This window comes from Chiloscyllium plagiosum, unplaced genomic scaffold, assembly GCF_037043375.1.
Source record: "Chiloscyllium plagiosum isolate Xiang-an unplaced genomic scaffold, Cpla_swu_hap1 HiC_scaffold_48, whole genome shotgun sequence".
NCBI lineage: Eukaryota > Metazoa > Chordata > Chondrichthyes > Orectolobiformes > Hemiscylliidae > Chiloscyllium > Chiloscyllium plagiosum.
The window spans coordinates 35,159,333-35,184,151 of NW_028270186.1; the positions used below are offsets into that span (position 1 = coordinate 35,159,333).

General features: G+C 44.0%; 1 long non-coding RNA gene across 5 annotated transcripts in view; it reads right to left on the reverse strand.

Annotated features, from left to right (window-relative positions):
- Positions 1-12,169, reverse strand: part of LOC148135820 (uncharacterized) — a 78,674-nt gene extending 66,505 nt beyond the window's left edge. For 4 of the 5 annotated variants that reach the window (XR_015754962.1, XR_015754958.1, XR_015754960.1 and 1 more), the window contains exons 1-2: positions 3,366-3,432; positions 2,638-2,744 (exon numbers count right to left, since the gene is read on the reverse strand). This is a non-coding gene — a long non-coding RNA (uncharacterized LOC148135820). Of the gene's footprint in view, positions 1-2,637; positions 2,745-3,365; positions 3,433-10,608; positions 10,709-10,823; positions 10,922-12,041 lie in introns of those variants that run through there. The other variant, XR_015754959.1, reaches the window with a different exon arrangement.
- Between the last annotated feature and the right edge of the window lie 12,650 nt (positions 12,170-24,819).

Below are 24,819 nucleotides of genomic sequence, written 5' to 3' on the forward strand. Positions count from 1 at the left end.
CTGTCAATCTGACAGCGGCCCAGCCAGCTACTCAGTGTACTAATCACTGCAAAGTCTCAAAACAGGAATGAAACTGGATGGACCAGTTGGCAACTAACAAGGCACCAGAAAATACAACCACAGAATCAGCCCTCTCAATGGTGCAACGTCCTCCTCACTAACATATGGTGTTTGATGCCAAAATGTGGAGAGCTGTCTCACAGACTAGTCAAGGAACAGCCTGACAGAGTCATACTCACAGGATCATCCGTTACAGACAATGACCAGACACCACCATCACCATCCCTAGTTATCGAGAGTGTGGTGCTGGAAAAGCACAACAGTCAGGCAGCATCCGAGGAGCAGGAGAATCGACGTTTCGAGCCTAAGCCCTTCATCAGCCTGACCTGCTGTGCTTTTCCAGCACCTGACTCTTGAATCTGATCTCCAGCATCTGCAATCTTCACTTTCTCCTGAAATCTCTGAATATGTCCTGTCCCACCGACTGGACAGACCAGGCAGAGGTGGTGGCACAGTGGCGTACAGACAGGGAGGATTTGCCCTGGGAGTACACAGCATTGGCTCGGGAGACCAGGAAGTCTAATGGCTCCTGCTGATTACCACGTACTGTCCTCCCTTGGCTGATGGATCAGTTCTCCTTCATGCTGAACAACATTTGGAGGAAGCACTGAGGAAGTAAAATGGTGTCAAACGTACTCTGTGTACAGGATTTCAATGTCCACAATCGAGACTAGTTCTGCAACAGAATTGCTGACTGAGCTGGTCAGGTCCTAAAGGATATAGCTGCTCAACTGAGTTTGCAGCGGGTGGTGAGGGAACCAACAAGAGTGTAAAACATACTTGATCTCATTGTTATGAATTGACCAGCTGCAGATACATCTGTCCATGACAGGATCATTAACAGTGACCATCACACATTCCTTTTGGAGACAAAGTCTTGCCTTAAAATTGAGAAAAACCTCCATTATGTTGAGTGGCACTATCACCATTCTAAATGGGACAGACTTTCATAAATCTCAAACCGGGTATCTATGAGGCACTGTGGGACTTCAACAGCAGCAGAACTGTACTCCAGCACAATCTGTAATCTCATGGGTTTGTAAATCCTGCTCTCACCCGTCACAATGGACAGTGAGACCTAAAAATGAAGTGCCAACCTGGTGAAGCTCACAAGCAGGACCATCTGCATTTCAAACAGCATCAGAAGCAAGTGATAGAGCTAAGTGATCCTATATCCAATAGATCAGATTGGAGCTCCGCAGTTCCGCCACTCCTAGTTGTGAACGGTGATGGACAATTAAAGAACTCACTGGAGGAAGCATCACAGATATCCCCACCCTTACTGATGGAGGGGCCTCACACACCCATGCACCAGGTAAGATGACAGCATTTGCAGCAATCTGCAGCCAGAAGTGCAAAGTGGGATGATCCATCTCAGCCTTCTCCAGTGGTTTCTAACATCACAGATGTGAGTTTTAAGCCAGTTCAGTTGAGTTTGAATAGCATCAAGAAATTGTTAAGTAGTGCAAAGGCTACTGGCCCTGCCAATATTCTTGCAATAATACTGATGGTTTGTGATCCAGAACTTGCCACCCACCAAGCCAAGTACCGCTCCAGCACCGGCATCTACCGACAATGTGGAACATTGCCCAGAGATGTTCAACACAAAAATACAGGGCAATCCAGCCTAGGCAATTTCAATCCATCAGTCCACACCCGATCAGCAGTAAAGTGATGGAAGATGTTATCAACAGGGCTACCAAGCAGCAGCTGCTCAGCAACAGCCAGCTGAGTGACACTCACTTTAGGCTCCACCAGGACCACTCAGCTCCCGATTGTGTTACCGCCCTGATTCACAACCTGGCAACCAGCTGAATCCCAGAGGTGAGGAGAGTGTGATAACTCAGTCCCAAGTAAACACCACTATTTCTAGCTGATTACACCCTTGTCTCAGCTCATACACTTTCATCCACTTTGTGTTATCTCCAGACTTCATTTTCCAAACACACTCAGGCCCAGCTTCCCACATTCAACCTCCCTGTAATCTCAAGAAAGTCTAAATCTCTGCTTGTTGATTCATCAAAAGGCTCCTAATTGTAATCAACAGTATACAACCATAGGGATGTACAGCAAGGAAACAGGGCCTTCGGTCCAACCCGTCCATGCTGACCAGATAGCCCAACCCAATCTAGTCTCACCTGCCAGCACCTGGCCAATATCCCTCAATTTAAAATTCTCACACTTGATTTAATTCCTGGCTGTGATAATCCCTGGCTCCCTGCACCACACACACACTTGAGACCTCGACAACCCATTTTCTTCGAGACTCCCAACTATTTGTGAATTCATTACTTCACCTGTGTGGCTGTTTCTACAGTTGCTGAAGCAGCATGGTCTGAAATTCGCAGCCAAAAACTCTCAGGTCTGCTTTCCACCTTTAAGACATCCCTCAAAACCTGCTTTTTGGCAATTTGGTCATCTGACCTAATATCTCCATTTCTGGCCTTATATCTAAAGTTCTCAATTGTATTTTTGTGAAATTATAAGCATGATAATAAAAATACAAACTGTTGTTGATTTGGACATTATTTTCAAATCATCACTGTGGCTGAATGAATAATCTATAATGTCACTTACCCAACCACATTGTGGGAGCACCTTCACCCCTCAAACTGCAGCTGTACAAGAAAGTCAAACATCACCCTCTCCACAAGCAACAGGGTTTTGGCATTAATCACTGGTATCTGTGGAAGGAGAAACATAGTTGATGTTTCAGGGAGTGCAAAATGGATTACAGGGAATGAAAATAGTGCAGCATTTGATAGTCAGAAATGGAAGGAAAATACACTTTCTTGTTGGAAAATAAGAATTCTTGACTGTCAAAAATATTTAAGAAAAAGGTAATCTGATAACAGATTTGCACATGGTCAGGGGCTGACCCGTTTACAAAGGGTCTATAAACGTAATAATACAGGACTAAACAGACCAAAAATACACCCATGGTTCGAGACTGAGGAAGCTAGATATTGACAAAGTGGTGGTGAGGGAGCCCAGAGGTGAATCAGAGCAGTGTGGGCTGCTGACATCACAATGACTCTATACCAAAGGCTGCACATGCGCCTGGCTGCACCTTGCCCCCTACAAAGATGGCGGCGGTGCACGTGTCCAGTGAATCGTTGTCCCGAATAAAGATGGCGGCGCTCACTCAGGCCTGCAGCCGCGCTGAGGTCATTCCTCATTTGCTGCAAACACGGGACTGGGGCGTTCAAATTTGTGTTTTCCGACGTGCACAATTTGTTTGTAAAACGTCTCCGCTCGTAGCAACACAGATTTTCTCCCGTTTCCCTGTTTATTTCTTTCCTTACCGTATCCTTTCTCTCCATAACTTGCCGAGCATTCATTACAGCGACTGTGCGCCGCGCGCGAGGGTGATCACATGGCTTAGTTTAGCTCCGCCCTTCATTCACTTTGATTGGTTGGAGGACCAACATCCCGCTAGGTCATCCAGCTCCGCCAATCGTCCTTTCATTGGTCCGGTGCTGACATCAATCACCCGGCGTCCCTTTGGTGGCTCGACCATGCGCAGTTGATCATCCTTCAGCTGATATGTTGGGTGATGTGATGGGAGAGTTTACTGAGTGTAAGAATTCCCTTTGTGTGAGATCTGCAGTAGATTTCCTTTATTCATGGAGGGAATTGTCTTCCTACTCATGACTGTACAGCTGTGATTGATGAATCAATGCCACCTGAATCAGTACATAAACACCTCATTTTCACTCCTTTTCACAACATCTGAGATCTTTACCACATTGTATCACGCTCTTCTTTGGAAAAAAAAAAGGAATCGGAGCAGGAGTAGGGCATTCATTCCCTTCAGCTTGTTCCCCCATTCTATCAGATCATGGCTTGGCCAACCCAGACCTCAACACCTCTTTTATGCTTGATCCGCATCTGTCCTCTTTTAAAATAATTTGAGATAGAATCATAGATTCCCTACTGTGTGGAAACAGGCCCTTCAGCCCAACAAGCCAGAACAACCCTCCGAAGAGTAATCCAACCATTCCCCTCCCACACAACTTTCACAATTGTTTGGGTGCGGAAATTCTAGCCATTCACTGAGAGAAAAAGTTCTTTAATTTTTCTAAACTTAATGTTCCCTTATGTAATGTCCCTTGTTTGAGACTTCACTGGTGCTAGAAGATCTAGTCAACATCTACTCTGTCCAGCTCCTCAGAATCTTGTTTCCATAAGATCACTCCTGCTTATCTATTCTTGATAGGTCAACGTCCTCGAAGCACCTAATTGAATCTTTTTTGAATGGTCTCCGATGTTGGTTTATCCTTTATTAAATATGGGAGCTAACATTGTATACAGCACTGCAAGTGAGGACTCAGCAACAGCCAGTGTGGTAAACCAATCCTCAATCCATGCTAATACATTACGCCGATACCATGAGCCCCTAAATTGTGCAATTAACTTTTATGTAGCACCTTATCATTTGCATTTTTCAAATCCAAATACAGAACATCATTGGATTGCCCTTTATCAGACCTGCTTGTTATCTCCTCAATGAACTGTCGCAAATTTATCAAATATAGTTTCTCTTTCACAAAACCCAGTCTACCATGTTTAATGATAAGCTTTCCTAAATGTCCTGCAATTTCTTACTTTAATATTTGACTCTGTAGATTCTTTCAGTAGATTTGCAAGTATGATTCCCCTCTCTTAAATCCATGTGGACTCTGTCCAATCCTGTCACTGTTCAGTCAGAAACTTGACTGTACTCCAATGTAGTTAGTAAATATATCCATATTTATTTTAAAAAATCGATTACTTATCAATGCTGGACCCATGCAATATCAATATATTAGTGACTCTGAATTTGGGTTATAATGTTTTTTTTTGTGTTAATTCCTTTACGTACTGTATTATGCAGACAGCGCCAAGCGATCACTCTTAATTGTGAGTAACTTTGAAAATAATATATTTTTAAAATGACATCCCAAAATGCTGCCTCATTATTGTGCAAGGAGGATTTTGCATTCAATAGTTTGCAGATAAAATTGAACAGATGTTTGCTGCAATTTGGTTCAGACTGAAGATTACACCAAAGTGGCAACTCTGCTCTCAAATTCTTACTTGACACTGCACAAGGTCATACTGATGGCACTTCACTTTGCCATTCCTGTTCAACAGCTTTATTTCCAGGTTTAATCCTATAATCATTCTAGAGCTTGTACTTTAGACAACTTATCTTTTAGGTACATATTTAAATATCATACTGAAATGTTGCACTGAATGGTACCAAATCTGAAATTAGTCTCTAATCTGATAGTAACGTGCTTCGACCCTTCTACATATGTATTGGCATAAGTCGATGTCAGTTATTTTTCTGAAGCCTGTGATTGCTGATGAAGGGCTTATGCCCGAACCATCAACTCTCCTGCTTCTCAGATGCTGCCTGACTTGCTGTGCTTTTCCAGCATGACACTTTTCGACTCTGATGTCCAGCTTCTTTGGTCGTCACTTTCTCCTTTGAGTAGATTGATCAACAAAACATATTCTTGGTTTAAAGTGCAATATGAACCAATTCATGAAATTCAGATATCTCACATTTACCTTAACTATGTGAAGGCTAAGACATTACTAAATTATTGTCAGTAATTGAAACCGTGCTGACAAACTTGTACAGTATCAGTGCCTCACCTTTAGAGAATGTTCCCAGATATCGCACTGCTGCAGTATTTTGTTTTGCACTCAGCTATATGTTGTTCTCAATTGTTTCTTTGTGAAAGATTACAAAATTAACTTAGATAAATGAACTTATGATTTCTTTAACTAATGTTAGAGAAAACAATGTCAGTATTTCAAGTGCTGATAAAGTAAAATAAACTGATAATCAGTAGAAAGAGTTTAAGAGGGATATGGAACAAATGTTGGGATTAGATATTTTTGGACATCTGGTCAGCATGGGCAAGTTGGACTGAAGGGTCTGATTGTGTGTTGTACAACTGTGACTTCATTCTCTCAGTTATTCAAGAAGTTGAATACTTCGAGGAGGAAAAGGATAATTTATGCAGAGAATGCACTTGCAATGATGATTGAGGTATATCAAACTCACATTATTTCATGACCTTTTCCTCTGGGTTCATCAATGAACAAACTTGTTTTGTTCTCTGAATAACTATGTATCATGTGATTTGTTTTGCACAAAATATTTCGTTAGGATCTCGTGAACTATTAAGAAGTGTTCATTTTTAAAATTTAGGCAGCTTGATTGTTAAGCAAGAAAATGTTCGCGTTTTACTCCCACTGAATCATTGCTCTATAAAAGGTGACAAGCTTTTTATCTTTTCTGGGCACTGAATATATGGAAATCAATTCTGAAGGAAAAAATCCTCGTCGGTAATGTTCCCACATATGTGGAGTAATTGTTTCTGGTCACTCTTCAGGTTATAGAGGCTAGGAAAGAAATGAGTTGACTAAAGTTAGTCCATCCAAATGATGTTGCCAAGCTCATTGGTAAACTTGCACGATCTATTGAAGAAACACGTGTTTCAGAGTGTATGCAATAAACCTGAACATTGTTATTTTTTCACAGAGCTTGGGACACGACTGGAGCAGCAATGAAGCTCGTATTGTTTTTTTAAATTTCCGAGCTTGCCGAAATATTGTTGGTAAATGCAGGTGACTTTATCAAAGCACATTTCACACTCCCCAGCCAGGAATTTGGTCCCAATTCTGTCAGTCCATCCATTCCTATGGATCACAGGTATTTTAAATGTGAGCACTCCATTTAACTATTTGAATTGAATACTTCAGTGGTTAAGTCCTCTTGCATTCTTAATTTCAAATTAATCAATGTGATTTTTTGCCCCCCCTGAATTTGCCAAGCACTGGGCAGTTCTGGAATATTCCAAATATTTACAATAGATGCATTCACACTATTGAAGGTAACCTGGCAGATTTGAATATCATTCAGGTAGTCAACAACAATACATAAGTAACTTTATGAATTGCTTACCGTACACCAACAACACAAGCCAAGTATTAGTGAAACCACAGATTGTTTCCCATGGATTCCCAAATCTAAACAGTGCATTCCAGATATGCTCACTATCACCATCTGGGAGCAGTCTCCCAAAGTGCTACCAGAATTTAGAAAGCGCATTCACTGCCCTCCAAAGCTAAATCTGCTGTCACAGGCTTCACTCTTATTGCATACAATGACATTTATTGTCCAGTTCTTTAATGTGACAAATGATTTTATAAACAATTTATAAACTACTTTAAATCCTGAAGAAATGTGATGTCATCCCTTTGTAGAAGTGAATGGAAAGTGTAATGTTTGCTTGACATTGGGCTCTATGTATCGGGCCGAACTGAACCTTTACCAAGATGTAAAAAAGCAAAGATTATGCTCCGCGATGTAAATGTTCAATCAGGTTTAATAAAAATCTTCCCAAAAATTGAGAGTTTGACTTCAGCTCCTTTAAAGAGTCATGCTCTTGGCCTTCAATTTTGTGACATGTGATCATTCTTTGGTAAAGGTGGCTGTGTGCAACACTGCAGTATGTTGTGCTGAAGCGCCTAATTAGGTGGTGAGCTTTATTACTGGCGTAACTCGGCTAATTTTGAGACGGAATACGACTTCGAGTTAAATCTTGTTTTTAATCTGAGGCGGGCTTGTGTAACTCAAGTGTGGAAACTATGCTCATGTTTGCAATGAACCTTTCACTTTTGGAGATTAGTATATTTCCGATCTATTTTGTAAATAAAGTTCACTATAGAAAGCACAGTGCTGGAGAACCGCAGGTCCCGCAACATCTCTGAGGGGGAAAAACATTGTAAGTTCCAAGTCCAGTGACCTTTTGTCCATTCAGACAAAAACTTGAAATGTAACATTCTTTTTTCTCCTCACCGATGCCCTCAGAACTGCTGAGTTTCTCCAGCACTTTGTTTCTGGGGTTCAGATTTCCAGCACCTGCAGTTTATTGTTTTGTTATCGATCCTATGATTTGACTTGGGGAGTGAGAGGCAGCAACTGTGATCAACGAGGATAAAACTCCCCAACCATGGAAAACAAACCGGTTCTTTATACTTTGCAAAACACGACTAAATAAGAAATGAAATTAAGCTAAGTGCGAGAAGGCATACCACCTGCCTTGTCTCAAACCTGCTACTCATCTTTGAGAACTAATCTGTCAGAATTGTGTTTGCTCGCTTCCTTTGAGATCACAGTCCACAAATGTCTCAGTTCCAATCCCTGGGCTGGGCCCATTACCACATTGCAGTGGGGTGGAGAGCTTTGTGTCAGCCTGACGTTTTTGTCAATAACAACATTGCAGGTTGAAGTTGACGGTTTTGACGAATATTGCATCATCAAACTGGAGGAAATCCTTCCGAATGTATTGATTAACTGGACTGAACCTGTTTACATGCAGCTGAAACTTTATTGCTGGAGCAGCACAGCAGGGATATACCAGGCCATGAGATCTCAGATTGGGCCTGAAGAAGGGCATGTGCCCGAAACGTCGAATCTCCTGTTCCCTAGATGCTGCCTGACCTGCTGTGCTGTTCCAGCAATAAAGTTTCAGCTTTGATCGCCAGCGTCTGCAGACCTCACTTTCTCCTGTTTACATGCAGCCCTGTTAGTAGTGCTGTAATATTCTATGTTAAGAATCACACACCGTCAGGTTATAATCCATCAGGTTTAACTGGAAGCACACTAGCTATCGGAGCGACGCTGCTTCATCAGGTGTTTGTGAAGGGCAAAATTCTATGGCAGAGAATTTATAGCAAACATTTATAGTGTGATGTAACTGAAATTATTCATTGACAAATACCTTGATTGTCTGTTGAGTCTTTCATCTGCTCGAATACCATGCTAGTTTCATTTCTTTCATGTGTCAATCACCAAGCCTTATTTTAAAAGTTGCATTCCTGACAGTGTCCCACCAAATCACTCATTGTATTAATCACTGCACAGTCTCAACAAAGGAATGAAACTGAATGGACCACATTACATCTACCAATGCACTGGAAAGTACAACAACACAATCAGCCCTCTTGTCCCTGCAACCTCTGTCTCACTGTGGGCCAACAGCAGTAGCAGAACTGTACTCCAGCCCAATCTGAGATCTCATGGCCTGGTATATCCCCCATTCAACCATTAACATCAAGCCAGGGGATCAACCCTAGTTCAATGGAGAGTTCCGCAGGGCATGCCAGGAGCAATACCAGGCACACTTAAAAATGTGGTGCCAACCTGGTGAAGCTGCAGTGCAAGCAACACCAAATAGAACAATATGATCCAACAACCAATGGATCAGATCTGAGCTCTGCTGTTCTGCCACGCCTTGTCAGGAATGGTGATGGACAATTAAACACTCACTACAGGAAGCATCACAGATATCCCCAACCTTACTAATGGAGGGGTCTCACACATCCATGTAACAGACAAGACAACAGTATTTGCAGCAATCTTCAGCCAGCAGTGCCAAGTGGATGAGCCTTCTCTATTTGTCCATGACATCACAGATGTGAATCGAATTGGTTGAAAACTCATTTCAAATTAGATCAAGAAATGGAGAAGTAGTGTAAAGGCTGTCGGCCCTGCCAGCATTGTGGCAATAATACTGATGGCCGTGCTCCAGAACTTGCTGTCCACCAAAACAAGTACTGCTCCAGCACTGGCACCTACCGACCCTGGGAAATGTTTCCCATTGTTGTTCAACACAAAAACGCAGGACACATCCAACCCAGCCAATTTCCCTCCATTAGACCACACTCGCTCAGCAGTGAAGTGATAGAAGTTGTCATCAACAGTGCTATCAAGCACATGCTCACAATAACCTGCTCAGTGACACCCAGTTTGGCTTCTTCCAGGGCCAATCAGCTTCTGAGCTTGTCACAGACTTGATTCACAAACTGACAAACAGCTGAATCCCAGGAGCTGAGGGTGACATCCCAGTCCCACTCCAAGACCACTATTTCGACTTCAGTGAAATCACCTGACCTCACCACAGCCTCAGCTCATTTACTGAAACTCTACTTCATTCCTTTTGTTAACTCTAGATTTCATTATGTAAACCCACTCTTGGCCAACATCCCACAATCACCCTCCCTATAATATCCAGAATATTGAAAAGTCTACTGCCCAAGTGCTCACTTGTACCAGAACTTGCTGATCCATCAAAAGGCTCCCATTTATAAGCAACAATTTACTTTCACACCCTTGACTAAATTCCTGGTTGTAATCATTCCTATCTTCCTGCACCATACACCCTTTCACATCTCAACAACTCATCTTAGTTTAGACTCCCAATGATGTGTTTATTTTTGTGTTCAGGTGTGTGACTGTGTCTATAGATTCCAAGGCAACACAGTCTGGAATTCCCACCCTCTAAGATCTGCTTTCTTCCTTTAAGGCATTCCTGAAAAATTGCTTATTTGGCAATGGTTTTGGTCACCGGGCATAATATTTTCCAGCTGTGTCCTTATGTCAAAAGTTCTCAACATTTTTTGTGAAATTAAAAACATGTTGATTTGTACAGATATCTTCTACTTTTCACTATCACTGAGTGAATAATCTGTAACATCTCTTACCCAACCACGTTGTGGGAGAACCTTCACCATTCAAACTGCAACTGTACAAGGAAGTCAAACTTCACACTCTCCACAGGCAATACGGCTTTGGCAATGATCACTGGTATGTGTGGAAGGAGAAATACATATGATATTTCAGGGAGTGCAATATGAATTATAGGGAATGAAAATGGTGCAGAATTTGACTGTCAGAAGTGGAAGAAAAATTCACTCACTTTTGGAAAAAAGAATTCTTGACTGTCAACGATATTGTGGAAAAAATAACTTGATAATGGAGCAGCATACGGTCAGGTGTCGGGCAGCAGTGGACAATCTATTTACAAAAAGGTCTGTGAACGTAGTAGTAAAATACAAAACATGGCAAAAATACATTCATGTGAGACTGAGGAAGCTAGATAACAAACAAGTGGACATCAAGAAGCCCAGAGGTGAATCAGAGCAGTGTTCAGTTTTATGATTCCACAGTCAGAGATGTCTAGCACAAAAACAGACTCTTCAGTCCAGCCCATCTATGCAAACCAGATATTCTAACCTAAACTATTCCCATTTACCAGCACTTGACCGGCATCCCTCTGAACCCTTCCTATTCAAATGCCTTTTAAAGGTTACCATTTTGATTGTCCTTCAGGCTCCTTTTGAATTTTACCCTCTCACCCTAAACCTATACCCTCTAGTTCTGGGCTCCACCACTCCAGGGTAAACACCTTGTCTATTTATGCTATCCATGCCCCTCACGATTTTATCAACCTCTTCAACATCACACCTCAGCCTATGACACTCCAGGGAAAATGGCCCCAGTCTATTACGCCTCTCCCTGCAACTCAAATCCTTCAACCCTGGCAACATCCTTAAAAAATCAATTCTCAAACCTTCCATGTTTCAGTGCCTCTTTCTCATGAGAGGGAGACCAGAATTTCACACAATATTCCAAAAATGGCCTAACGAATATCCTGTACAGCTCCTTTACTCAATACTCTGACCAACGAAGGGAAGAATCCCAAACAATTTCTTCACTATCCTAGCTACCTGTGACTCTACTTTCAAGGAACGATGAACATGCACTCCAAGGTCTGTTTGTTTAGCAAGACTCTCCAAGACCTTACAATTTAGTGTGAGTCCTGCTCTGATTTGCTTTTCTAAAATGCAGCACCTCACATTTATCTAAATTAAACCCTATCTGCCACTCCGCAGCCCATTGGCCCATCTGATCAATATCCCATTGTATTCTGAGACAAACTTTATCACTGTCCACAACACCTCCAATTTTGGTGTCATCTGCAAACTTACGAACTGTACCGGCTCTATTCACATCCAGATCTTTAAATGGATGAAGATACAAATCCAGAAAAAACAATCCATTTCTCTGGGTTTAAATGTGCTCTGGGTAAATCCTGTCCTATGACTCTCTACCAGGGAGGGCTGCACATACACACCTCTGAACTTTGCCCCCGACAAAGCTGGCGGCCACGCACGTGTCCACTGAATCTTTGCCCCGAATAAAGATGGCGACGATCACACGATGAGGTTATTTTCCCGTTTACTGCAAAAACGGGACTGTAAGTTTCAAATTTGTATTTTCCGACATGCACCAAATGTTTGTAAAATCTCTCAGCCCATACCAACACCATTTCCCTCCCACTTCCTGCTGTTTATTTCTTTCCTTACCAACAGCTCTCCATCCACACGTCCCACACATCTGCGCCCACCGTGAGGAGTATCACGTGGTATAGTCTAGTCCCGTCCCTCATTTACTCTGATTGGTCGGAGGACCAAATGCCCCGCCAGGTCCTCCAGCGCTGCCCCTGCCTTTCCATTGGTCTTCCACTGACATCAACCACCAGGGGCCCATTGTTGCCTGGAGCATGCGCACTGCTTCGTGGCTTTAGTTGCTGTTTATCAGTTACAAGAGTGAGAGACAGAGTTAAAAATCACACAACCACCTATTGCAGAAGCTGCAAAGCGAGTGTTTCCAAGTAAACCTGATGGACTATAACCTGGTGTTCTGTGAATTTTAATTTTGTCCATCCTAATCCAACAGCAGCACCTGAAAGTCAAGAGTGCGGGAGAAATGCAAAATATAACAACAAAAGCCCTAGGAACAGGAGAAGGCCGTCCTGCCCTTTGAGCTTGCTCTGCCATTCATTAAGACCATGGCTGATCATTTTGTGGACGGAGAACCATTTACCAACGTTCTCACCTTAATCCCTTAATTAATTAGTTATTTCTTTTAAAAAAAGCTACCTTAGCTTTAAAAACGTTTACTGAACTAGCATCAGCTACTTCCCTGGGCAATGAATTCCATAGAGGTCAAGAGGTTTCTTGTCAATTCAGTCCTAAATTTGCTGCCTCTAATCTTGAGGTGATGCCCTTTTGTTCTGGCTTCATCTGCCAGTGGAAACATTCTCGCTACTTCTGTTTTATCCATTCCATTCATTATTTTATATGTTTCCCATTCTTCCGATTTCCAATGAATATAATCCCAATCTTCTCAGTCTCTGTTAAAACAACTCCCTCAACTCCGGAATCGACCTAGTTAACCTCCTCTGCACCCCCCCCCTCCCCCCGGTGCTGGTACATCCTTGAGCAAGTGAGGAGAGAGAAACTGCATGCAGTACTCCAGGTGTGGCCTCACCAGCACCCAATACAGCTGGAACATAACCTCTGCTTTTAAACACAATCCCTTCAGCAATGACGGCCAAAATTCCATTTGCTTTCTGAATTGATTGTTGTACCTGGTGACCAACCTTCATGCAGAAAGTTACTCAGGTGCCCCCGCATAGCAAATGATGCAACTTTTAAAAATTCAAGTAATAATCTCTTTTTTAATGTTACTCCAAACAAACAGTATGACTTTACATTTATGAACATTCTTTTCCATGCTAATATTCTACTCCTAACGCCATGCACCTTTATATTATGCAACAGCCTCATGCACAGCACTTTGTTGAGGGCCTTTTGTAAATCCAGGTACACAGCATCCACTGGGTCCCCGTTGTCCAATTTGCTCAAAATGTCTTCATAGAATTCCAAAAGATTTGTGAAGCATGACCTGCCCTTCTTGAACCCATGCTTTGTCTGTCCAATGGGACAATTTCTATCAAGATTCCCTGCTATTTCTTCCTTGATAATAGACCCAAGCATCTTTCCCACTACAGAGAATAAGCTAACTTGTGTATAATTCCCCACCTTTTGTCCACCTCCTTTTAAAAAAGGGGCATCACTTTTGCTGCTTTCCAATCTGCTGGGACTGCCACAGTTCAGTGAATTTTGGAAAATTACTGCCAGTGCATTTGCTATTTCTCCTGGTATCTCCTTTAGTACCCTGGGATGCATTCCATCATGATCAGAAGACTTTCCTGTCATTAGCTCAATTAACTCCAACAATCCAACACTAGCTGTTCCGTAATAATGCTAGTTTCCAAATCCTCACCTATGTTTGTCTCTTTGCTAATTATTGGCAAGATATTAGTTTCCTCCACTGTGATATCCCATAATTAAATGTCCTTCTCATTTTCCAAAAGACCAACGTTTACTTTAGTCACTTTTCTCATTCAATATAAAATTTTGCTATCTGTCTTTATAGTCTGTGCTAGTTTATTTTTCTCATGTTCTATCTTAGTTTTCTTTATAGCTCTTCTGTGGATTTCTGTTGACTTTTAACGTTTGAGACGTTTTCCCAGTTCTAGTTTCAGGCTGTTTTTGGCCACTTTGCATGTCTTCTCTTTCAATTTGATCGCTTTCCTTAGAAACCCATCGCAGAGTATGCCTTCCTTTTCACTGAAATATACCATTGCTGAGCACTTCGTAAAGTGCCTTTGAAAATCTTCCACTGCTCATAAAATCTTTGTTTCCAGTCTATTTTATCCAGGTTCTCCCTCATTCTATTGTAGTTCCCTGTGTTGAAGCACAGGACCCAGGTATTAGATTTTATCTTCACAGTCTCCATATGTATTCTAAATTCAACCATACAGTGATCACTTCTTTCAAGAGGATCACTAACTCGGAGGTCATTAATTATTCCTGTCTCATTGCACAGGGCCAGATGCTGGATAGATTGCTCCTTGTCGGTTACATTTCATACTGTTCAAGAAAACTATTATGGATACACTTAATGAAATCAAGGCTACCTTGACTGAGCTGGTTTGACCAATCTACATGTAGATTAAAATCACCCATGGTAATAGCCGTATCATTTTTCCAAGCAATAGTTATTTCTTTGTTTATTGCCCATCCCAATGTGAAGTTATTATTTGGTGGCCTGAACACTACACCTGTCAGTGACTTTCTTGTTAGAATTTTGAATGCATCATTCCTGTTTCTCCTAATGTACAGCAATAACAACAACTACTTGCATTGTATGGAAACCGCCTAAGGTGTTTCATGAATGATCAAAGAGAATTGATTAAAGAGAATGATTTTCAAATACATCTTAAAAGAGGATAGAGAAGGTTAGGGGGGGTGTTCCACAGACTTCTGCCCTTGCCAGCACCATTCATGGAGTGATGTAAGTGGGGTGGGTTGGAAAGGGAACGTGCAAAGGGGAAATGAAGGAGCACAGGCAGTGCATAAGGTCTTAAGGACAGAAGGGGCTCCAGACTGAGTCTGTCTGTCAGAGAGTATGGCTGCCTCATGGAGTTTGAAGCTCTGCAATGGGTCCATGCATGTCACGTTAGTCGAGGAGAGTATAACGGTCGCTGAGAGAACTTTTGATGAGGACTAGTCTCCTGAGGTAGTGTGGGCTGAGGTTAGAAACAGGAGAGGAGAGGTCACACTGCTTGGGGTTTCTTTTTTAGGCCTCCACAGAATTCCAGGGAGGGGGAATAGAGGATTGGCAAAATTATTCTGGATAGAGTGAAAGTAACAGAGTTGTCATTATGGAGTCTTTAACTTCCCCATTGACTGGAAATACTATAACTCTAATATGTCGGATGAATCGGTTTTTATCCAATGTGTACAGGAGGGTTTCCTGACACAGTTTATTGAAGGGCCGACAAGAGGGGAGGCCACATTGGATCAGCTCCTTGGAAATGAACCAGACTAGGTGTTTGATTTAGTTGTAGGTGAGCTCTTTGGAGAGAGTAACCATAATTCAGTTAAGTTGAGTTTAGCGATGAAAAGGAATAAGGACATGCCACAGGTCAAGAGTTATTGATGGGGTAAGGGCAATTATAATGCTATTAGGCAAGAATTAGATGCACAGAATGGGGTAGCAAAATGCAGGGATGCAGACAATGGAAGTGTGGAGCTGGTTTAAGGAACAGATATTGCATGTCCTTGATAGGTATGTCCCTGTCAGGCAGGAGGAAATGATAAGGTAAGGGAACCGTGGTTTACTGCGGAAACTGCATCTCTTGTTACGAAGAAGAAGGAGGCTTAGATGTTGATGAGCGAAGATGGTTCAGATGGAGAATTACAGATCAGCTAAGAAGTATTTAAAGAGTGAGATGAAAAGAGCAAAGAGAGGACACGAGTAGTCTTTAACAAATAGAATAAAAGAGAACCCGAAAGCTTTCTATAGGTATGTGAGGAATAAAAAGATGATTAGGGTAGGAATAGGGCCAATCACAGACAGAATGGGAAGATGAGTGTTGACCCTGTGGAGATCGGAGAGATGCTAAATGAACATTTCTCATCGGTTTTCACTCAAGAAAAGGAGAATATTGTAGAGGAGGAGAATGGGGTATGAGATATTAGACTAGAAATTATCAAGGTTAGTTACGAACAGGTGTTATCAATGCTGGAAGGAGTGAAAATAGACAAGTCCCCTGGGCTGGATGGGATTTATCCGAGGATTTTCTGGGAAGCTAGGGAGAAGGTAGCATAGCCTTTAGCTTGGATATTTGAGTTGTCATTGTCTGCAGATTTGATACCAGAGCACTGGAAGATTGCAAATGTTGTGCATTTGTTCAAGAAGGGCAATGACCCAGGTAATTATACACCAGTAAACATTACTTCTGTTGGAGGAAAGGTTTAGAAAAGGATTAAGAGATAAGATTTATAATCATCTGGCAAACATCAATTTGATTTCAGATAGTCAACTTGGTTTTGTCAAGGGCAGGTCATGTCTCACAAACTGTAAGTAAATGTTTCCACACTGTAAGTAATCTAATCTAAAAAAAAAACCTCATTGAGTTTTTTGAGAAGGTCAGCAAGCTTGTAGATGAGGGTAGGACATTTGACGTGGTACACATGGACAAAAGTAAAGCCTTTGACAAGATTCCACATGGTAGGCTGTTGGAGAAAATGCAGAGGCATAGAATTGAGGGCGATTTAACAGTTTGGATTAGAAACTAGCTTTCTGAAAGAAGGCAGCAAGTGGTGGTTAATGGAAAATATTCAGCCTGGAGTCCAGTTACTAGTCACGTGCCACCAGGATCTGTTTTGGAACCACTGCAGGTAAAGGTGAATGGATTAGGAAATTTTCAGACGACACTAAAGTCAGTGTAGTAGTGGACAGTGTGGAAGAATGTTACAGGTTGCAAGGGGACTTGGATAAACTGCAGAATTGGGCTGAGAGGTGGCAAATAGAGTTCAATGCAACTAAATGTGAGGTGATGCACTTTGAGAAGAATAACAGGAAGGCTGAATACTGGCTCAACGGAAAAATTCTTGGCAGTGTTGTGTGCAGAGGAATCTTTGAGTCCATGTACATAGATCCCTGAAAGTTGCCACCCAGGTTGATAGTGCTATTCAGAAGGCAAACAGTGTGTTAGGTTTCATTCGTGGAGGGATTGAGTTCCAAAATTGAAATACCATACTGCAACTATACAAAACACTGGTGCAGTCACACTTGGAATATTGTGTTCAGTTCTGGTGCCCATATTTCCGGAAGGATCTGGAAACATTGGAAAAGGTGCAGAGGAGATTTACCAGAATGTTGCCTGGTCTGGAGAGAAGGTCTTGTGAGAAAAGGCTGAGAGACTTGAAACTCTTCTCATTGGCAAGAATAAGGCTAGAGGGGATTTGATAGAGACATACGAGATGATCAGAGGATTAGAAAGGTAGACAATGGAAGTATTTTTCATAGGATGATGACGTCAGCGTGGGGGGAATGGGGGTGGAACCCTGTTCATGACTCCACCTCTATTCCCCCCAATCCAGTTACAGGCTCCACTCCCACTCCCAGCTCCACACTCACACCAGATCTCAGCTCCCAGCCCTGCCGAGTTTTCACCATCCCTCCAGACATTCCCCTCACTGAGGACAAAGGGTCAGTTCTCAACAAAGGCCTCACCTTCATCCCCCTCCGTCCACATATCAATGAATTTAATACACGCCGTGACGTAGAACAATTCTTCTGTCGCCTCCGTCTCCAAACTTACTTTCAAAAGCAGGACCCCTGCCCACCTTCCGAGGACCCCTTAGCCCACCTCCAACACACTGCATCCACCTGGACACCCCACGCTGGCCTATTACCAGACCTTGACCTCTTCATTTCATACTGCCGCTGGGACATTAACCGCCTCAACCTGTCTACCCCACTTCAACCTTTCACCCTCACAGCGCGCAGCCCTCCAATCGCTTGCTCCAATCCCAAACTCACCATTTTGCCAGCAGATAAAGGGGGCGCAGTGGTAATCTGGTGCACTGACCTCTACACCGCTGAAGCCAAACGCCAACTGAAAGACACCTCTTCCTACTGCCCCCTCGACCATGACCCCACCCCCTATCACCAAACCATCATCTCACAGGCATACAGAACCTCATCACCTCAGGAGATCTCCCACCCACAGCTTCCAACCTCACAGTCTGGGAACCCCACACTGCCCAGTTCTACCCCCTTCCCAAGATCCACATGCCTAACCACCCTGACTGACCCATTTTCTCAGCATGCTCCTGCCCCACTGAACTCATCTCTACCTACTATAACATTGTCTTATCCCCCCAGTCCAGGAACTCCCCATATACGTTCGAGAAACCACCCAAGCCCTCCATCTCCTCCAAGACTTCCGTTTCTCCAGCCCCCAATGCCTCATCTTCACCATGGATATCCAATCCCTCTATACCTCCATCCGCCATGACCAGGGCTTCCAAGCCCTTTGTTTTTTCCTCTCCCGATGTCCTCAACAGTACCCCTCCACCGACACTCTCATTCATTTGGCCAAACTGGTCCTCACCCTTAACAATTTCTCCTTTGAATCCTCCCACTTCCTCCAGACCAAAATGGTAGCCATGGGAACACGTAAGGGCCCCAGCTATGCTTGTCACTTTGTTGGATACATAGAACAGTTGATCTTCCATAATTACATTGGCACCACACCCCACCTCTTCCTCCACTACATTGATGACTGCATTGGTGCCACCTTGTGCTCCCGCGGGGAGGTTGAGCAATTCATCACCTTCACCAACACATTCCACCCTGACCTTAAATTTACCTGGACCATCTCTGACACCGCCCTCCCCTTTCTTGACCTCTCCATCTCCATTAATGACGACCGACCTGACACTGACATTTTTTACAAACCCACCGACTCCCACAGCTACCTGGATTACACTCTTCCCACCCTACGTCTTGCAAAAATGCCATCCCGTATTCCCAATTCCTCCGCCTCTGCTGTATCTGCTCCCAGGGGGATCAGTTCCACCACAGAATACACCAGGTGGCCTCCTTCTTTCGAGACCACAATTTCCCTTCCAACGTGGTTAAAGATGCCCTGCAATGCATCTCATCCATATTCTGCACCTCCGCCCTCAGACCCAATCCCTCCAACTGTAACAAGGACAGAACACGGCGGCACAGTGGTTAGCCCTGCTGCCTCACAGCGCCAGAGACCCGGGTTCAATTCCCGCCTCAGGCGACTGACTGTGTGGAGTTTGCACATTCTTCCTGTGTCTGCGTGGGTGCTCCGGTTTCCTCCCACGGTCCAAAGATGTGCAGGTCAGGTGAATTGGCCATGCTAAATTGCCCGTAGTGTTAGGTAAGGCGTAGATGTAGGGGTATGGGTGGGTTGCGCTTCGGCGGGCGGTGTGGACTTGTTGGCCTGAAGGGCCTGTTTCCACACTGTAAGTAAGATAATCTAATCTAATCTAATCTAATCCAATTTAAAACACCCCGGTGCTCATCGTCCACCCTACCAACATTCGCATAAACCAAATCATCCGCCGACTTTTCCGCCATCTCCAAACAGACCCCACCACCAGGGATATATTTCCCTCCCCACCCCTTTCTGCCTTCCGCAAAGACCGTTCCCTCCGTGACTATGCCCCCCACAACCCAACCTGGCATCTTCCCCTGCCACCGCAGGAATTGAAAAACCTGCACCCACACCTCCTCCCTCACCTCTATCCAAGGCTCTAAAGGAGCCTTCCACATCCATCAAAGTTTTACCTGCACATCCACTAATATCATTTATTGTATCCGTTGCTCCCGATGAGGTCCCCTCTACGTTGGGGAGACTGAACACCTCCTAGCAGAGGGCTTTACGGAACATCTCCTGGACACCCGCACCAATCAACCCCACCGCCCTGTGGACCAACATTTCAACTCTCCCTCCCACTCTGCTGAGGACATGGAGGTCCTGGGCCTCCTTCACCACCGCTCCCCTCACCACCAGATGCCTGGAGGAAGAACGCCTCATCTTCTGCCTCCCAACACCTCAACCCCAGGGCATTAATGTGGACTTCAACAGTTTCCTCATTTCCCCTTCCCCGACCTCATCTCAGTTCCAAACTTCCAGCTCAGCACTGTCCCCATGATTTGTCCTGACTTGTCCTACCTGCCTATCTTCTTTTCCAACTATCCACTCCATCCTCCGACCGCCCCCGACCTATCACCTTCATCCCCTCCCCCACTCATCCTATTGTACTCTATGCTACTTTCTCCCCACCTCCACCTTCCTCTAGCTTATCTCTCCACGCTTCAGGCTCTCTGCCTTTATTTCTGATGAAGGGCTTTTGCTCGAAACGTCGATTTTACTGCTCCTCGGATGCTGCCTGAACTGCTGTGCTCTTCCAGAACCACTAATCCAGAATCTGTACCCCACCACATCACTTTGCCCCACAATCGCGGTATCTGGCTGTGCACAAGGAGGAGTGGCTACAGTCTGTACTGGGATGCCCTGGGGCCCTGAAACACATGGTAAAGACTAAAATGACCAGAGCATTGAGAGCCCCACCACATTGTTTGCATATTCTTTTGTTTTTACTCTGTTCTTGCCTTCCCTTGTTTTTTCTTAATAAAGCTGTGAAATGAACTCAGGCATCTCGATCCAAGACTCGGGATATTTTCACCACATCACAAGGCATCGACTCTAACTTCCCTTGTCCCTTAGCCTGCTGAGTCGCGCCTGAATCCGCAATTGGGAGGAAGGGGCGGAACAGGAGGACTGAGCAGCGGCCGGTCGTCAAATAGAGTGAGTGAGGAGCGGGGCCAACGCATTCTCGGGGAGTGAACGCTTCAGGATTGGTCAGAAAGCCAACTATTTTGCAGGATTGATCATTCTAACTACATAGTGGAGCATTAAACCTCTCCCATGAATCAATGTGAGATTTTTAAGAAATAGTTGTGATGTAAATCTGATAACGTACATTAGGGAGATTTAAACAATCCTTCGATAAACACATGGGTGATTTTGCAGGGGACGAGCTGAGAATAATTCATAGGTCGGCGTGAATAATTCACAGGTCGTTTTACACAACTCGAGTAAGAAACTTACTTTGAAACTCCCAGAACAATTGGTAATTTACTTACCTGGCTAATATGGTTAAGTTGGACCGAATAATCTATTTGCATAGTAATCATCTCAATGACTGTAACTCGACAGAGCAATTGTTAATGACTTATATTTCACCCAGGATCCTATGCAGATATAAATATTCTCTATAAATTCACTGACAATCTCAGACGCACGCGCAGTTTAGTTTCCATGTGGAGCATGCGCAGTATCACATTGATTTGGACACACAGAGAGAGACATGGAGTTGCTTTCTCCGGCAGCGGCTGCGATCGGCTTCAGAGAGCGGTGCTCAGAGCCGGTGTGTGGGAGAAAGGAGCGGAGAGATTTCACAAATCCCGGATAAAGGTTAAAAATAACTCGATAAAGACCTTCCAGGCCCGGGTAAGGAGGCGGCGGTCTCTGATCAGAGAAGGGGCCCAGGGTCACGGCCGCCATTTGTTTGAGGGAAGAGGGAGCGGAGGGCCGCCATCTTGAGAAGGTCAAGGTGCAGGAGGGCGGGGCTCTCGGGGTCTGTAGAACAATCAGAGGAAAGGGAAGACCCATTGTTACTGATTAATCCCACGGACACAGCGTCACTGGGCGGTCCCACAGGAATATCCTCTCTCAGTCCTGCTGGGATGGTTCACCCAGTCCGAACCAGCAGCTCTCCTCCTCTCTCAGCTCCCCTTCTGTCCTTCCTGCAGCATCTGTCCCCTGGAACATTGAGCTGCCAGTCCTGTCCCGTCCGTCCCTCAGCTGTTGTTTCTGTAATACCTGTGATATCCTAGTCCCACCTTAAATTACTTCACTAAAGACAGGAATGCACCCGAAGGGTTTTTCTTAACATCAGCAATTGTTTAATACTCACTTGCAGGTTTTTAATTACATCGTTTTTGAAGCATTTAATTCAGGTTTAATCATTTGCAATGGTGGGATTTGAACCTGTGTTTAGAGAACATTTGCTGAGTTTCTGGATAAATTGAATCACATTAATGCCACTTGGCCATCACTTCGCCTGCTCGCAGGTTGCGCATCCCAGTGCAACAAGAATCAAAACCCTTTATTCCTGCACAATTGTTTGGTCCTGCATTCTGGTGATATCACTCAATGCCTCTCCATGTGGGATCCCTCACTGTGTGGATCTACTTGCTGCCTCTGTCAGTGTCTCTCACTCTTGTAGATACTCCAGATCCTAAGCCAACAGAATTCTCCACTCCAGAGAGACGCAGCAGCGCAGGCCAGGAATGCAGACTGGGGATTTCCAGATCTCTGTGGGGCTCAGTGCCATTCTACATGTGTAACCCTCACAGCCTCAGTCTAGTTTCCCATTTTGCCTATTTTTGTGTCTTCTACAGGTACTCAGGGAGTTCCTGACTCAATAGACTTGCCAACAGCTGGTTGGGAAGATGGTTGGTCAGCCAGAAAGACAAATGTCAGGGAGGTCAGGAGCCTTCAATAAATCCTGCAGTGAGGTAAGATACTCACAGTGCACAGAGCAGAGAGCAATAAGTGGGCACCAAACATCGGCTAACAAGACATGATATAGATACAGTGCTGGAGGGGGAGCACAGTACAGGCACACCCCAGGGTCAATCACCGCCCTTACTTTAAGTTTTATTGTACTGAGACGGCATCGGGAGTTCCCAGTTTTCAATCCAGACATGTGCTGTCTTGGTGAGCATCAGGAAACCAGAGCGGAAAACAGGCCTCCCACGAGAGGGTGTTCTGGGATCTTTCTGTTCCCTGTTCCCTCACCAACACAGCATCTATGTCTTGTCTTGTGGACCAGTGTCTTCAATCATTCTAAATCCTATTACAGTTCCTGTCACTGTCATCTCCTCCCCTCTCACCAATTATTTCACATATTTGAAATCTCCAGTCCAAACGACCATCAATATCGATGTAATTTGCTTCAGTTTCTACAACATGCCTTGTCTCGATAGTCGCCTCCTCCATCAACTGGGGATATAGGGTCAGTTTCGTCCATGGTTTCCAAAATGGAATGAGTCGCATTTGTACGTGTTTGGCCCATAACCCTTGAAATCTTCTCCTCTCCATGTACCTGCCAAAGTTTCTTTTCCATGTTTTAATTGTACTTGTTTCTCCCATTTCCTCTGGCAGTCCATTCCGTCCATGCACCATCCTCTGTGGGAAATGTTGCCCCTCAGCTCCCTCTTAAAATCCTTGCTCTCTCACCACACGTTTATGCCTCCTGCTATGGACTCACCTACCCTTGGCTATTCACCTTACTTAGGCCCTACATAGTTTCATAAATCTTTAAAATGTCACCTCGTGGTCTCCTCTGCCCAGGGGAAATATAGACAACAATGTTACCAATATCTCCAACTCATGCACTCAATGCTCTGACCAATGAAGATAAGTGTGCCAATTGTCGTTTTCAACACCCTGTCGCCCTGTGATGCCAGTCCAAGGAACAATGTAACTGCACCCCTTGGTCTCTCCCTTTTCTATAAAACTGTCCAGGGCCCAACCATTACCCGTGTTAGTCCTCCCTGGTTTGTCTGAACTAAATCCAACATCTGAATTAAACTCCATCTTTCATTCCTTGGCCCACTGGCCCAGTTGATTAACATCCCCTTCGATAACTATATTCCCTGCCCACTCTTCCACTAATCTTGGTATCCACAAACATACTAACAGGGACTGCTATCTTTTCACTCAGATTGTTTATGTAAATAGTGCACAACAGTGGTCCCAGCACCAATCCTTACAGCACACTGCTGGTCAGAGGCCCCAGTCTGAACAACAACCTTCTCCCACCACCCTCTGTCTCTCACTGTCATCCCATTTTGTATCCAGTTGGCAAGCTCTTCCTGATCCTTTGTTATCTATTGTTACTAACCAATGTATCATGCTACACCCTGAACAAGGGTTTGCAGAAGCCAGAAACAATGTCTGTTGCTCTGCCTTCATCTATCTTCTTGGTCACATCTTGAGCAAACTCCAGTCAAGTTTGTGAGACATGTTTTCCCATGCACAAAGCCATGCTGGCTCTTCGTAAACAGGCCTTATCGTTCCAAATGCATGTAAGGCCTATCTCTCAGAATGACCTCCAACAACTGACCCACCCTGATGTCTCGCTCATCAGTCTGTAGTTCCCTGGCTTTCTCTTGCAGCCTTTCTTAATTAATGATGCAACATTATAATCATAGTCAGGGAGTCATCCCACACTGTTCGCTTAGCGCTAACATACTTTAAAACGGATCTCATCCCACCTGCCTGTTCCTGGATCATATCCCTTCAAACCTCTCCTATTCCTGTACTAATCCAAATGTCTTTTAAACTTTGTAATTGTCCCCATTTTCACCCGTTCCTTGGGAAGTTCATTTCACACACAACCCGCCCTCTGTGTAACAATGTGCCTCTCATGTCTTTTTTTAAAAATATCTCTCCTTTTAAACATAAAAATGTAGTGCCTTGTCTTGAACTCCCATGTCAATGGGAAAAGGCAACTCTATTTATCCCGCTCATGATTTTATAAACTTCTATGAGGTCATCTGTCAACACTCAGGTTTCAGTGAAAAATACCAACCTA